Raw genomic sequence first — 16,118 nt, 5'->3', positions numbered from 1 at the left:
CCTGCAGTTCATACTAGGCGGTTTTTCAGCAGTTTTTTATGCAAATTTTCAGCTGTGTTTTACAGTACCAGCAAAGCCTATGAGATTTCAGAAATCTCATGCACACTTGTTGGTTTCTTTGTTATCAGTATTTTGTGCTTTGCATGGTTTTTTGGACAATAGAGCATGTCGCTTCTTTCAGCATTTTTCAATGTATTTTCAGTGTTTTTCACCTATTGACTCGAACGGGTGGTGATAAATGCTATAAAAACACACCAAAAACACAGGTATCATGTTTTGCTGTGTTTTTTGTGTGCCAAAACCTGATTCTATAGAATAGGATTTTTTTGTCAACACTAAGCTTTATCAGCATTGTGAGGCAGTGACCGGTGTCACAGGTAGGGGTCGCTGTGTATTCTCCCCTGGATATTCACGGAGGCATATGGAGGCCATGAGAGTGCATTGCAGTCACAGGCATAGCTGTGATTGCAATGCAGACTAAAAATAAGGCTGCCGTCACACTAGCAGTATTTGGTCAGTATTTTAAATCAGTATTTGCAAACCAAAACCAGGAGTGGGTGATAAATGCAGAAGTGGTGCATGTGTTTCTATTATACTTTTCCTCTAATTGTTCCACTCCTGGTTTTGGATTGCAAATACTGATGTAATATACTGACCAAATACTGCTAGAATGACGGCAGTGTAAGTGTTAGTCTTGGGCATGTTAGTGTTAGTTGGGAAAACCTGCTCTGGGGTTTTTGTGTTTGCAAACAGACTGCAGTATGGTAGTCGTGCAGTCCGTTTCATTCCAGGCCCAGTTAAAATCCCTGCAGTAAAGGGTTTGGGTGTATTAGGTTGAGTGTCAGTCTGGTGTGTGCTAGAGGGCAGAGCAGTCGGCTCTGCAGAGCTCCTGTGTGAGGCAACATAGGCAAACGGAGCCAAGCAGCCAGGGGAGCTGAGACGCCTGGCACCCATAGTGTGCACAGCGGTGCAGTCGCCCACAATAACTGGTCTCGGAGGTGAACTGTCTTGCGCCCGGCAGTGAACCCGAGGTAGATTGTCCTGTGCTCGAAGGAGGACTGGCATGTTTAGTGACTGTGAACTGGAGGATATGTTTCCCAGCTGCGATTCGGATAATATCGTGTATTGTGTAATGCTGTGAGCAAAGAGACATTAACACAGCAGTGCAGTCACCCACGGTAACTAGTCAGAGGTGGACTGGCGTGTTTTGTGACTGTAATCCAGAGGATATGTGCTGCGATCCGGAGGATATCGTGTGCTGTGTTTATATGAGTTGGACATTAATGCTGTGAAGTGAACGCATTAAAGAGACTTTTGTTTGGAACTTTGCTGGGTCACTGCCTCATCACTGCATAAGTGTGCTACCGATGCACTACAGCATGCACAAGAGACAAATCTACTATGTCAAAACAGCCGCAAAAAAAAGCATCAAAAATGCAAAAAAAATCCAGGAAAACATGCTTTTTTACTGCAGTTTTTTTTTTACCAAAAGAGATCAGGTTTTGCTGAAGGAAAAAAACGCTGAAATAACGCCTATTGTGTACTTACGCTTAAAAAGAGCGCTGAAATTGCTGATTGGCTGCAGACTCTGCCCCGCTTGCTCCGCTAAGTTCTCTGATTGAATGGTCAGATGGACATGTCCATTGGCCAGAGAAGAACGTAGTGCTAGTTAGTGGCTATGCCATTAACAAAAGTGATGCTGTTTTTGGAATAAAAAACCTTTTTTTTTCTAATCTATTCCCCCCTTTAACAATATATATTTTTTTTATTATTCACCCACTAGGTTTTATTTTATTTCTTTTTAGCTGCCTGCAACTCAAGAATCCAAGTTATTGGCAAATGGTTACAGTGCCTTTTTTAGACTCTAATTTCCTGTTATTTCAGAAAACAACACATGTACACAATGTTTGGACCATCTTTTGTATTTAAAGCATCTAATGTGGGTGTGCAGAAGTCATTGCGAAGAGAGGTTGGGAGCAGGGTCAGCTACTTGGCTACTTTGAGGCATTCTGATACTACCAATACTAAAATTACTACTGATGCTAATACTTTTTTTTTTTTTTTTGCTGCAGTAGTATTGTACCACTAATCCTAATTCAATCTTTGGTCCAGGGCTGCAGAATTTTGCTGGTCGCATCATTTAATCATGGGCGGCAGTCGGTGACAGCTCAGGGCCATGATTATGGCTGCAGCAAGAAAAAGAGCGACTAAAATAGATGTGATGCAGAGTTGTCTCCCGCTGAATTCTCAATTTGTACAGATCTGGTGCACAGAGGTTTTGCTTCGTAGGATCTTCTAAATAGGTTTGGAAATGTAGCTGTGCCCTCCGTGTCAGCACCGAGTGGCAGCTCATTTATCACGGAGATAAATGATCTTTGTGATTTGATCGGGTCACGCTGCATTCACAGCTCTGTGCCTGTAATGTCTGCACCTCCACGCTGAGATTATTATGGGCTCGTTATGGCAGAAATATTAGGATATTAGGAAGTATGCGAGGGGTGAAAATAGAGGTCAGCATGGACAAGTGCAATGAAGAGGATATTGATAAGTGTGCGATTCCATAAGCATGCGGACAGCAAACACTAATAACATCTCCAGCTGGAACAAAGCCAGCTGGAGACTTGGTGGCAAAGGGTTAAAATTCACCGTGAAAATCCACTGCATAAATTGTCATGCGATGGATATCAATTTCCAAAGCGCGCGGAAGAGATTTCATAAAATGTCATCCACGATTCTAGTACAAGTTTTCCACTGGCAAAAAAAAAAAATCTACTGCGCATCCTGCCAATATAGCAGAAAGGAGGTAAAATATCCAACTAGCACCTAAAAAATCCACGGCAAAACTCCTCTAAATGTAAAACATCTCCCCAACAATCCTTGATAATCAGATTGGAAATCGAGCTCTCATACTTCCTGTCCTTTAAAGAAGAGTTTTCAGCAGGCTCCTTATCATCAGAGGCATGATTACAACACCTCTATGCACAGCTTATGCTACAGAATCCATTAATCACAACAGACGATGTCACAGCTGACCCTGCTCCCCCCTCTCCTCACAATGACTTCTGCACACGCACATTGGATGCTTTTAATACAAAAGCATTGTGTCTCATGTAAATGCGTTGTTTTCTGAAAGAACAGAACATTAGAGTCTTAAAAAAAGGCTTTGTGACCAGCATGAAAATTGCTAATATTTATTTTTGTGATGGGGGGAAAAAAAAAGTATTGTCAATAATAATTTTAAAAAAATTATTTAATTAATAGGTCATCTTCTGATTATGGCTTCCCTTTAAGGTTCATGGCTGGGTACTTGACGTGCTGCGGATATTCATATAGTATTTTGTTTGCTAGGAATGTAATGTCTGGTCCTTCATGTGGATGTTACGTGTGCTCAGGGGCGGACATATCATTGGTGCAACAGGGGCCCAAGAGGTTTGGGGGCCACTACCGCCTCCAAAACAGGTGGAATTGTTCATTATAAGGAGCTATTGGACTGTAAAGGGCCCATATATTGTTCTTGCACAGGGGCCCTTTTCTGTCTGTGTCCGCCGGTGGTGCTCAGACTCCGGCTGTGATATATAAGGATGGAAATCTTGGCTCCCAAGGATATAACGTGACCATGCAATCTTGGACTGCCATGTTAGCAGAGTGTCTGTCATTATCTGGCCTGGACATGCACTGACCCGCTCATTTATGGCCCCGCCACATGTGTTACTTCTTGGCGCCATGTGTTTCCTGGCTGATTGATGATATGGGTCCCTTCTGATGCCATCTGTAATGCCACTTATTGAATTTGGCCGTCTTGTGTTACATTTGTTGCCAATAAGAAAAAAAAAAATAATGGCATATAAGTGACAAGAAGCCTGCCAGGACATGAAAGCCAGAAAATGGGTTAGTGGATTGTCAGAAGTAGATCAGGTCAGGATGTTAGTTGAACAAAATAATACTAAATTTGTAGTCACGCCGGCCGTTTTGCAACACTTTGAAGAGGCATTAGCAGAGAATGGGGCATACAGGGAAATTCGTGCTTCACATCAGTGATATGCTAATGTGCTGCTGCTAAGAGGGAACTGAAATATTAGCCAAATAAAGAAGTCGCCTTATTTGAATTAAAAACTCTCGCACGAATGAGATTCTCGAAAAAAGTGTTTATAGATGTGAGCGCTAGGCTAAGATCTGAATGCCAGCACATTACACAGCACCTGGGCCGCTGCCTCCATCCCGCTGCTGACTCAGTAGGACAGGTTATTGATCAAGGCAGACGGTGGGTCATGAGTTAACTCTTTAAGCACCAGACTTATTTGTCCCTTAACACCTTGGCATCACAGCCAATTTTGGCCCATATTACAGTTTGCTTGGTTTTTTTTTAACGGGAATCTGTTGCCAAGTTTTTTGCTATCCCGTCTTGAGAGCAGCATAATGTAGAGACAGACACTCTGATTCCAGCAATGTGTCACTTACTGTGCTGCTTGCTGTAGTTTTAATAAAATCCCTGTTTTCCCTGCAGTTCTCTTAATGCTGAGCTCTCTTTAACCCCGCCCACATCACTGATTGGCAGCTTTCTGTGTGTAGGGAAAAAGCTGCCAATCAGTGGTGGGGTTGTGGTTGGACTACATGGCAGCAGATTTACTAGTCCTCTAGTGAGAATCTCCTGCTGATAAAGAAGTGATTTTATCAAAACTATAGCAGGCAGCTCAGTAAGTGACACATTGCTGTAATCAGGCCCCACTCCCAGTGACATTGGATAGGCTAAGGAATATGGCAGCCATGAAGGCCATTGTTAATTGCTATAGAAACAAGCTGGACTATCGACATCCCCACGATCACACTGCGGGGGTGCCAATGGGCTGACAGAGGGAATGATCACTCTTTCTCAAACTTCTATCACTACAAAAAAAATGTTTTGGTTGCCAGATTTTAAGATTTATACGTTGTATGCCCTTAAAATAAGCAGAATTGGCCACTTTTTTGGGGGGCAGGATTTACAAAAGTTTGCTGGGATTGAATGCAAAAAATTAGGACAGTCCTGTCAAATTTAGGACTGTTGGCAAGTATGGTCAATGTATGTCAATAGAGTGGTTAACATTGAAGGTAAAAATGAAAGCTGAATCGCCACTTTTTCTCCAAGATAATTTTCATACGAGGTCCACAGGTGGTTTTTTTTTTACATTTAAAGTGCACCTGTCATCAGGTCAAATGTGTCAAATTTTTGCTCTTTTTTTATTCCCACTGTTCCTCGAGTATTCCATTTTTTTTGTTGTTTTTCAATCCTCCCTATGGTTTCAGAGATATGGCCGCTTTATTTTATTGCTTGTTTTTATGGTCATTTCCAAGAGGGGTGTGGGTGGCTCACATGATCCTCTGGGGCGTGTCTTTAGGCTGATCTGCCTGGGAGCATCACCTGCTTGGCAAAGACCATAAAAAGCTCATATCTCCGGAATTGTATGGTAGATTAAAAAAAATAAATAAAATAAAACCGAATACTCAGGAGAACAGTCGGAATAAAATAAGAGCAAAAGCTGGATATTTTTTATTTATTTTTTTTTACGTAATGACAGGTCCTCTTTATTTATTTTCATTGTGAGATGCGGTAACCCAGCAGATTTATAAGGAAACCTACAGATTACACACTGTGACCCCACACAACGACTTAATCAGCTCTGATCTGATCCTCACTGCTATATCTATATTACCAGTGAATATTTAAGTGGTCATGGTGGCATTTTTTTAGCGCTTCCTAGATGATTTCTTATCACAATGAATGTTTCTGTGGCAGAGGTAATGAATGATAAAGAGGAGGGGGACTGTGTTACTTTTCCGTCATCTGCTGTGGCAGCGTTTGCCTTCGGGCAGGAATTTTTATCTAAAAGAGACAAAAAAAATCTTGCGATCATAAAAGGAGGTGATGATGCTTGAGTATTCCCACATCTCTATTCTTAAACTCTGCTGAATTTGCACTTTCCAGGTGGGGTTAAATGATGTTCCCAGAAATCCTGACGCTTCTACAGGACAAGCGATTAAGGCTCATATCTCCCATACACAGTTCTGGTCTGTAATGTTTCTGAGCAGCAGTCCTGGTGGGTTGGGGGGTAGATGTAATTGCCCCTTACCCAGAGATACACTGGTAGTGATGACTTTATTATATGAATGGATCAGCCTCTGATTTTATGATGTGACAATATATGATGGCTGTTCACCACAATAGTGCACCTACAATGACTGATGCTAACCCTATTTCTTGTGAGCACCTTTGCGGATAATAAAGCTGTTACTAAATGAAAATGACTATACAAAGATTAAAACTGATAATACCACCATGACCATGTAGTGACCATCTAGTTAGTAGTACAGATGCCGCCTATATAGTGACTCACAGGTGATGTTCTCTCTTCTTTGAGTTGTTCACTTCTCCATCTTGCTCAGACCTTAACTTTTCACATTTCCAGCACCACCAGCTCTTCCCAGCCTATACAAGCTCCCCATAATGATGATATCCCCAATTCTATGCCTGTTGTTTCCCCCTTTGTGATGGACAGTTCCCTAAATACTGAACTTTATAAATATTTATGTCATTGTGATGTCCTCTTTGTGAAATAGCGAATCAGAAGAACTATACTACATTTCTAATTGGAGATATTTTCAAACATTATTATTACACCTACTACATGTTGGGGTAGGAACTTGGAGATGGGAATATCGCTTTACTTCTGCTCAATATTAAGTGATAAAATTAATATTAATATAAAATAATTGCAATTACTATGAATGTGGAGAGTCTATTGGTTCGGCCCTCCACAGCAGTCACGGTCCCTTGTGTGGCACTCGGGGAAAATAAATTGTCCACCCCTGCCTTAGTGTATCTTTATAAAGTAGTAATGCGCTCTAAGGCTACTTTCACACTAGCGTCGGGCTCAGCCCGTCACAGTGCGTCGGGCCGAGGTTACCGACACTAGCGTTGTCTCCGCCGCACAAAGGGGGCAGCGGATGCATTTTTCCAGCGCATCCGCTGCCCCATTGTGAGGTGCGGGGAAATGCGAGGAGGTGGGGGCGGAGTTCCGGCCGCACATGCGCGGTTGGAAAAAGCGGACCGTCGTGAGCAAAAAACGTTACATGTAGCGGTTTTTTGTGCCGACGGTCCGCCACAACACGGCGCACGACAGTTGAGACGTGTGTCAATCCGTCGCAATACGTCGCTTAATGTTAGTCTATGGGGAAAAAACGCATCCTGCAAGCACTTTTGCAGGATGCGTTTTTTCGGCCAAATGACGCATTGCGACGGATTGCAAAAAACGCTAGTGTGAAAGTAGCCTAAGAGACCCCTCAACATGTAATAACCCCTAAACTGCTCACTTATCATGTAATATTGTCACAAGTGCGCTGTAAAAACTAATAATGCCCCCTGAGTGCTCCCAAAAACAAATAATACCTTCAGTACCCTCTTAAGTTATTAATGCCCTCTGAGTGTTTGCATAAATGTAATAATGCCTGATTAAAATGCCTGAGAATTATTTTTTGTTGTCTAAGCCCACAATGAGGCCTCCGGCCTTCTCTTCCAACAGCCTGTGTCTTCCTTTTCCTACCTGTAGCTTCTCCGTATAGGTTTAGGGAGCTCCGCAGTCACCTAAAACCTATTTCTAAGGAGCTTGCATGATGTAAGATGAGATGTCTGATGCAGAAACTTTATATCTTATGTGTGTTTTGCTTTTATGGGTACTTAGATCCTTTAGGGTCGTATGACATATTCTGGTCCTTCAAATGTAGGATTCCAAGGTTCTCCGTACCAAGTCCACGATGGGCCCAATGGTCGAGTCTTCTCCTTTTGTTGGCAACCAAGTGCCGACGGACCAGAGCTGTGACATTATTGTATTGCCTGCACGGTGAAGCTGAACTCCTGTGTGCATCCTCGCCATTCTGTAGACCGAAGGCCTAAAGTGACCTAAGGCCTACAAGAAGTAGAAGGGTAGGTTTCCCTTGCCTCAGTGCGCAACTATAGGTTTTATCGGTATCTGCCAATGCAGGTGAGAGTGACTCTGGCTCAGTCATACAGGTGGATCTTTGATCTGCTCTCCATTGTGTTGCCTCCATTTTGATACTGTTATCATTTTTAGGGGTAGACCAACAAAAGAACTGCCCAAGCCCAATGTTCTAATCAGCTCCATTTTTTATTAAACCAGCCCTATCTATAGATATATAGCAATGGTATAGGAGACGCTCCCAGTGATGGTTAGGGGTGTTTTTTTGCATTTTCTTACCGGAGCCCTTTGATTGCCATTCTAAAATTTCCGAATGACAAATCTGCCCAGCGAATCATCCCCTGGACCACTTACTGTTGATTTATGTCAGGTGTTCTTCTAGTTGTCCTTCAAGCGACATTGATACACAGGGTTTTGAAGTGTACACACTTTTTAGATGCGGTCTCATATTCATTTGTGTGGAGAACTAAATCTGTCTGCAGACACAATTTCATCAGTCTCTTTGGCTGTCATAATTCTAAGTGGTTGGAATTGAATTGTGTATGTTGTTCCACCAACCATGAAAGATGACCAAAGAAATGATTGGAATAGGAATTTTAATTGCTTCTGGATTAAACTGGCCGATGTCCAGTAATGTGATTGTTTTATGGCATCTTTTATTATTCCTTTACTGACAACACGAAGACATGAGATGCATCCGAAATATCAGTAAAAGGCAATGGGTGGTATATATATGTATTTCATGGTTTCCTAAAGAATGACAAGGTCTATCCAGTGATGCCAGATGGTGCCATGTTATGTGATAGCGACCCCATCTGCTGGCTACCACAGAAAAATGGGTGCTAAAGGGGACCTTTCACCAAATTTTTCATGATGAACTGGACAGACCATGCAAATATGGCTGCAAAGTGGAATGAAAAGGTTTTTTTCGTATTTTAATTTAAAATAACTAATTAGGTGCCAAATTAGGTGCGAAACGTGCGTTGGAGTGGTGTGTGCGGGGCAGAGGTGTGTCAGCACTGGTTGGTATCTGTGGTCTTAATATGCACTTATCTTTTGCCTTTTAGGCTGCCGTCACACTAGCAGTATTTGGTCAGTATTTTACCTCAGTATTTGTAAGCCAAAACCAGGAGTGGGTGATAAATGCAGAAGTGGTGCATATGTTTCTATTATACTTTTCCTCTGATTGTTCCACTCCTGGTTTTGGCTTACAAATACTGATGTAAAATACTGACCAAATACTGCTAGTGTGACGGCAGCCTTAATATGTGGGACTTCATTTTCTTCAGGGTTATTTTGAACACTTGGTTTTTCACAAATGAGTTTAATTTGATTGATTAATTATATTCATGATGCAATAATACATATTTAATCATGGAGATTTTTTTAGTATAACCACTCTGCTTTTTATTTTAATAATTTTTATTCATTATAATTGATTCTCACCCACTATATATATTTTATTTCATATCTTTATTTAGCTTTCAATGATGTATAGATTACCACTAATTATTTAATGATTTATTTGATTTTTTTACCAATCAGTATGACATACCCTGCCCTGCACATACAATGTAATGTAATATATTTTTTTATTGCTTAGTATTATTAGTTTTTACTTTTTTCATGTTTTATGTTTAATCCATTTTTATCTGTCTCATGTTTTTAATGTGATATGTTGTGCAATTATGTCTTTTGTGTATAAATAAAGCATTTATTATATTATATATTTGTCTTTGATGAATATTTATTTGGGATTATATGTTGATGTTAATATTCATTGATTAAATATTTGGTAATTATTTTTTGGTATTTCTTTTCTATATAGGTTTTCACCTTCAGTACAAGGCTTACAATCTAAACAGCAGCGGTGGTCTGTCTGCTAGGCGATGAGTTGTAAACAGAGGTATTAAAGGGATAGTCCGGTATCAATGTCAGATCGGTGGGAGTGTGACATCTGGCACCCTCGCCAATCAGCTGCTCCCGATGTCGGAGACATGTGATTAGTTGCGGAGCTGCACAGCACAGCTCCATCAATTGTAGAGTAGCCGCGGATCAGTGCAACACCTAATAGAGTGAATGGGGTGGCTCTGCAGTACTACAGCTGCTATGTAGTTGAGCTGTGGTTTTCTGCTGAGTAACTGAGCAGACCCGACCTCCACTGGCACTGGGAGCAACTGATGATCAGGGAAGCTGGATGTTGAACCACCACTGATCTGGTATTGATGACCTCACCGGTCTGGTATTGATGACCTCACCGGTCTGGTATTGATGACCTCACCGGTCTGGTATTGATGACCTATCCTAAGGATAGGCCACCAGTATAAAGGTACTCGACAACCCCTTTAATATGTTAAGAACGGTTTAAAAAAATTTTTAGCAGTGAAATGCAAAAGTGCGTATCGGACAATATCCATCTATGAAGATGGGAACAACCCCGTCAGTTACAGAGTGATCGCATTCCTTTAGTTGATACTGGTTTATTACACAGCTGCAGGAATAGAGGGCGTTTTTCTTAATCACGATGTATTATATGGTTTGAAAAGCTAAAAACGGACAAAAGATGATGGATTACCTATTCACATTCCCACATACGGAGCTGGCTGCTTCCAAATGGATGATTTCCTGTCAGCTACTACTGCATATGTCCGTGTCTGCAAACTGAAAAGATCTACGAGTGTGTGTCCGCTCTGTTTAACCCCAACTAAACTCAGATGCATTCGAAAAAACGAGGAGAGATTTTCTGCGTGTTTTGCACATGAAGTCTTTGTAGGATTGGAAGAAAATTAACAGAAGTCTATGGTCAGACAGGGCTATGGATATCACACAACTTGCACACAGTGGCGGAAGTTGACACTCATGGGCATCAATGCAAAATCTCCAATGAGACCCCCACACTTACTGCAAGTCTTTAATAGCCTTGATCATTTTATATAGTAGTGGCCGGAGCAAGGCCGCCCAACCCCCTCACCCAAGGCCTGGGCGGAGGCCAGCATGACAATGGGTTGGAGGTGGGTATTTTAGGGTAATTGGGAGGAGGGATTAGGGATGGGGGGTATTATAGGGTTAGTAGTGGGTGGGGCCTTTTAGTTCCCGCTCTCCTGAAGCCCTGGAGCATACCACTTACCATGTCGGCGTTAGATCGGGCCTTGGAGAGCCTCAGGGCGGCGGCTGCTTCGCACCCTGATGGCTGGCTGGAAGCGCAGGTAGCAGGAATCCTCGGCGGGAGCTCGGTGGCTGCAGCGGTTCCCCCTTTGGAGCGGCGTTCTCGGCGATGCAGGCCCCCGGAAAGACTGTCCCCAGATATGGCTCCCAGAGGCCAGCGCAGGAGCCCCTCCAGGGACCCTCCAGGCCGGGCGCCGGTGAGTAACAGTGCCAGCAGGCCCCGGCCTGGGAGGAATCCTTCAGCCGCGCGGGCCCCATCGGCGGCTGCTAGGCCTCTTCCTCGTGGCAGAAGGGGGGCGGAGCCAGCGCGCGCCGGGCAGCGAGGGAGGCTCTGCAGTACGGGAGGCCGCAGCGGCGATGCTCCTGTCGCGCGGCCGGCCCCTCATCATGATCTGAGCAGCGCTGTAGTCACCAGTGGAGCGGACGGCACATTACATCCTGGCGATGTGCCGGTCCAGCCACCGCTGGCAGGGGGCTATCCTGCGCAACCGGATTTCAGCGGGGGCGCATCTGCGGCTCCCGGGATGGCGTTTGCAGGACAAGGGGATTCAGCTGGAAGGTCGGGAATGAGTAGCACTCCAGTCCGAAGCGGAGGGTCGGCTTCTTCCTCAGTGGTGGCACCGGGCCATACGTTCGAGAGGCAACGTTCGCGGCAGGTTTCGCCGAGGCCGGTGGTCGGGCTGCAGGATCGTCAGGAGACCGGCATTCCGGCTGGAGGGGTCACAGCCTCCTCGCAGCCCGGTGAGTATTTGTCTGTGCATAGTTCATGTCTGCAGAATGTCTCCGTACCGGTTACTGGTGGTACGCGGGGTAGTGTAGTCAGTGCGGATATTGTTAGTCGGTCGGGTTTTGCGGAAGGTGCAGGTGTTCGGGAAGTTTTGGATAACGTGCAGGCTTTGTTGGCTAGGTTGGATAGGGGTTTGTTGGAGCAGTGGCAGCTGGCCGCTTGGGTACCCCCTTGCGGGCCCCTGATTGGTGTGGCAGCGACGCAGGTGCCAGCGTCGCCAGTGTCCGTGTCGGTACAAACTGAAAAGGAGAAGGAGTGCAGGGTGCATTTGGATGATAGGGCTCACGGGGAGGTTTTTGTATGTTTTGAGGGTCCTTTGGGGGCTCACCTTAAAAAGGAGATGAAAGAAAAAATTGGGAAAGATGAATACGTTGAGATATTTTCATTGCTTCCGCTAGAGAAGTTTCATTTGGATAAGGGTAAAAAAGAGGAAAGAAAAAAGGAGGACGAGGAAAAGCGAAGGTGGCGGCTGATACCGCAAACGTTTTCCAATTGGCTGCAGGCGTTTGCGATCTTAGCCAGCGTAATTGCTGAAATGGCTCCGGAAAACACCGGTGGGTTGTTTTGCTACATGGACTCCATCGGCGAGGCGTATCGGGTTTATGGGGGGCAGGCGTGGCTCAGGTATGATGAGCAATTTCGGCAGCGAAAAGCTATTCGGCCTGCGATAAGGTGGGATCAGAAGGATATTGGCTTGTGGCTGAGGGTCATGGCGCAGTATAAATTCGGGCATTCCTTTCAGGGGGGATCCGGATCCTCAGGCCAGGCTAGTCATGCCGGAGGGTCGGGTTCCGGGGCCCAGTCGGGTAATTCTGGAGAGCGAAAACCGGGATTATGCTGGCAGTTTAATGAAGGGCAATGCAAGTTTGGGGCCAACTGCAAATTTAAGCATCTCTGCTCCCATTGCAGTGGTGCCTCTCATGGAGCCGCAAAATGTTTTAGGAAAGGCAAGCCCAAGTCCGGGGCTGGTAATTCCCAAGGGGGTGACTCCGGTGAGTTTGGAAAAGATGGCCCCTTATCTAAGTAGATACCCCGATAAGGTGAAGGCCGAGTTAATATTTTCAGGTTTTCAGGATGGTTTTGTGATACCGGCGCCCAGTTTTGTTGTGCCACAAGGGGTTAAAAATTTACGTTCTGCCTTGATGCACAGTGCGGTGGTCACTGAGAAATTGGGCAAGGAAGTGGCGCTGGGTCGTATGGCGGGCCCGTTTAGGGTGCCACCCTTGTCGGACTTAGTGGTGTCACCGTTGGGTGTTGTGCCTAAGAAAGAGCAAGGGAAATTTCGTCTGATTCATCATTTGTCCTTTCCTCGTGGTTTATCTGTTAACGATGGTATAGCACCGGAGCTTTGCTCTGTGGTATATGTATCTTTTGATGAGGCAGTGGCTTGGGTGCGCAGGTCTGGTAAAGGAGCGCTGCTTGCCAAGACGGACATTGAATCAGCGTTTCGTTTGTTGCCGGTTCACCCATCCAGTGTTAGGTTGTTAGGTTGTTTTTGGAATGGTGGATTTTTCGTGGACAGGTGTCTACCGATGGGTTGTTCGTTGTCCTGCGCTTTGTTTGAATCCTTTAGTTCATTTTTGGAGTGGGTGGTCCGCGATGTGTCCGGTTGTGATTCCATTATTCACTACCTGGACGATTTTTTGTGCGTTGGCCCTGCAGGGTCCGATCGTTGTCACAGGTTGTTGAATGCGGTTCAGTGGGTGGCTAATCGTTTTGGTGTTCCGTTAGCTCCTGAAAAAACAGAGGGCCCGGACACGTGTCTCTGTTTTTTGGGCATTGTTATTGACACGGTGCGGTGGGAGGTTCGCTTGCCGATGGAGAAGGTAACAGGTCTTCGGGCCGAAGTGGCCAGGGCTTGTCGTTTGAAAAAGTTGTCTTTGCGGGAGGTGCAGTCTTTGTTGGGGAAGCTTAATTTTGCCTGTCGGGTTTTGCCCATGGGTAGAGTTTTTTTCCAGGAGATTGGCTTGTGCTACGGCTGGAGTACGGGCCCCGCATCATTTCATCAGATTGTCTGCGGAGGTGAGGGAGGATTTGGTGATCTGGAATACGTTTTTGTCGGATTATAATGGACGCTCTTTGATCATGGATGAGGTGATGGATAGTGACACGCTGGAGTTGTTTACGGACGCCGCAGGAGGAATCAGTTTTGGAGCATATTTTAAGGGGCAATGGTGTGCGGAACGATGGCCTGAGGCCTGGGTTGCTGCAGGTTTGGTCAAGAATATTGCCTTGTTAGAGATTTTTCCTATCCTGGTGGCGGTCCATTTATGGGAAGGGGATTTCCGTGATAAGCGTGTGCGATTTAATTGTGATAACATGGGTGTCGTCTGTGCTATCAACGGGCTTGCGGCGTCATCGCCCCCGGTGGTGCGGGTTCTGAGGCAGTTGATATTGACATGCTTACGGTTGAATGCGCATGTGACTGCATCCCATGTGCCGGGTTCTTGTAATTCAATTGCTGATTCCCTTTCTCGTTCACAGTTCGACCGTTTTCGGTTGTTGGCCCCGGAGGCAGAGGTCGTCGGCTTGAGATGCCCGGTGGAGCTCTGGCAGGTGGTGTTCGAGACGGTGAAGGTTTGATCAGGTCGTCGTTAGCTCCTAGGACATGGGATGCCTATCAGGCGGTGTGGTTGTCCTGGGAGGGTTTCTTGGCGGCAAGGTGTTATGGGGCGAGTGTGCAGGATCAGGTGGGAGCGTTGTTATCCTGGTTAAGTGTTTGGGCATCGGAGGGTTGGTCTGCGGCTAAGGTGTCCCGTACTTTGGCGGCGTTAGCCTTTGGTTTTAAGTTGAGAGGGCAGAGAGATTTGTCTAAGGTATTTTTGGTTACACAGGCGGTTAAAGGTTTTCGTAGGCGTCGGGGTCAAGGGGATACCAGGCGCCCTGTGTCTTTCGCCCTGTTTGAGCGATTAGGTGAGATTCTGCCTTCGGTATGTTCGTCGGAATTTGAATGCTGTCTCTTCAGGTTGGCTTTTTCGTTTGCCTTTTTCGGGGCGCTTAGATTAGGGGAGCTGGTCGCTCCCAGTAAGCAGGTGGTGGGGGGTGTTCTAGCTAAAGATGTGTTGTTGTCTCCCGATTGGGTGGAATTTTGGTTGCGGAAGTCAAAAACCGATCAGGAGGGTCGGGGTCAGAGAGTAGTATTGGGGAGGGTTGCTGGTTCAGCTATGTGTCCGGTGAGTTGTTTAGCTAGCTTTGTTAGGCTGAGGCCCAATAGGGATGGTGCTTTATTGTGTCATGCCGATGGTACGTTTTTGTCCAGATATCAGTTTACGGTGGTTTTCAGAAAGGGGGTGCAATGTTTGGGTTTAGACAGTTCATGTTTTGCACCTCACTCTTTTCGGATTGGGGCAGCAACTGAGGCCGCATTAGGCGGTTTGGGGAGTGAGGACATTCGCCGAATTGGACGGTGGCAGTCCAATAAGTATCGCAGTTATGTTAGGCCTCACCGGCTTTCCGCAGAATGTTAATGCCTTGTGTGTTGGGGGTATTTGCTTGGCTGGTTGGTTTTTCTAAGTGTTTATTTTTTGTTGTTTCAGGGTCTTCGCCGGTTTTGGTGTGGATCTTCGGTCACTCGTTCGTTTATTGGGGAGCTTTGCGTGCCGACGTGCGGAGCCAGGGTAGACAACTGGGTTTTGAACGAACGGTGGCTGTGGTTCGGTGGCTTGGTTTCCGGGGTTTGCTTTGGAGCAGAGTTTTGAAAGAGGTGCACAACGGTGTGAGTTTGGATAGGGCACCTGACATCTTGGTTTTGCACGCCGGGGGGAATGATTTAGGGGTGCGACCTTTCCGGGAATTGGTTAGGGACATTAAACAGGATTTGCTGCAGTTGTGGGTGTTGTATCCTGGCCTAACAGTTGTGTGGTCGGATATTGTGCCACGTACGCGTTGGCGGAACATGCGGTCTTGTTTTAAAATTAACAAGGCTAGGGTGAAGGTGAACAGAGCGGTGTCATCATTTGTGTCCCGGAATGGGGGTGTGGCCGTTCGGCACTTTGAGTTGGAAAAGGGTGAAGGTGGTTATTGGTTGGCGGACGGTGTGCATTTAAATGCTGTGGGTTGTGATCTTTGGGCGTTAGGCCTACAAGAAGGTATTGAAAGGGCCATGGCTTTTCGGTCTGGGGGGGTCTCGGGCCTTTGAGGGGTTCATCGGCCCTCGTTGTGGCGGCTAGGGGGAGTCCTTGGAGTTGGTGGAAATT

Source organism: Ranitomeya variabilis, chromosome 2 (genome assembly GCF_051348905.1).
Source record: "Ranitomeya variabilis isolate aRanVar5 chromosome 2, aRanVar5.hap1, whole genome shotgun sequence".
In the NCBI taxonomy this organism is placed as follows: domain Eukaryota; kingdom Metazoa; phylum Chordata; class Amphibia; order Anura; family Dendrobatidae; genus Ranitomeya; species Ranitomeya variabilis.
Note: the sequence above shows the minus strand (reverse complement) of the source record.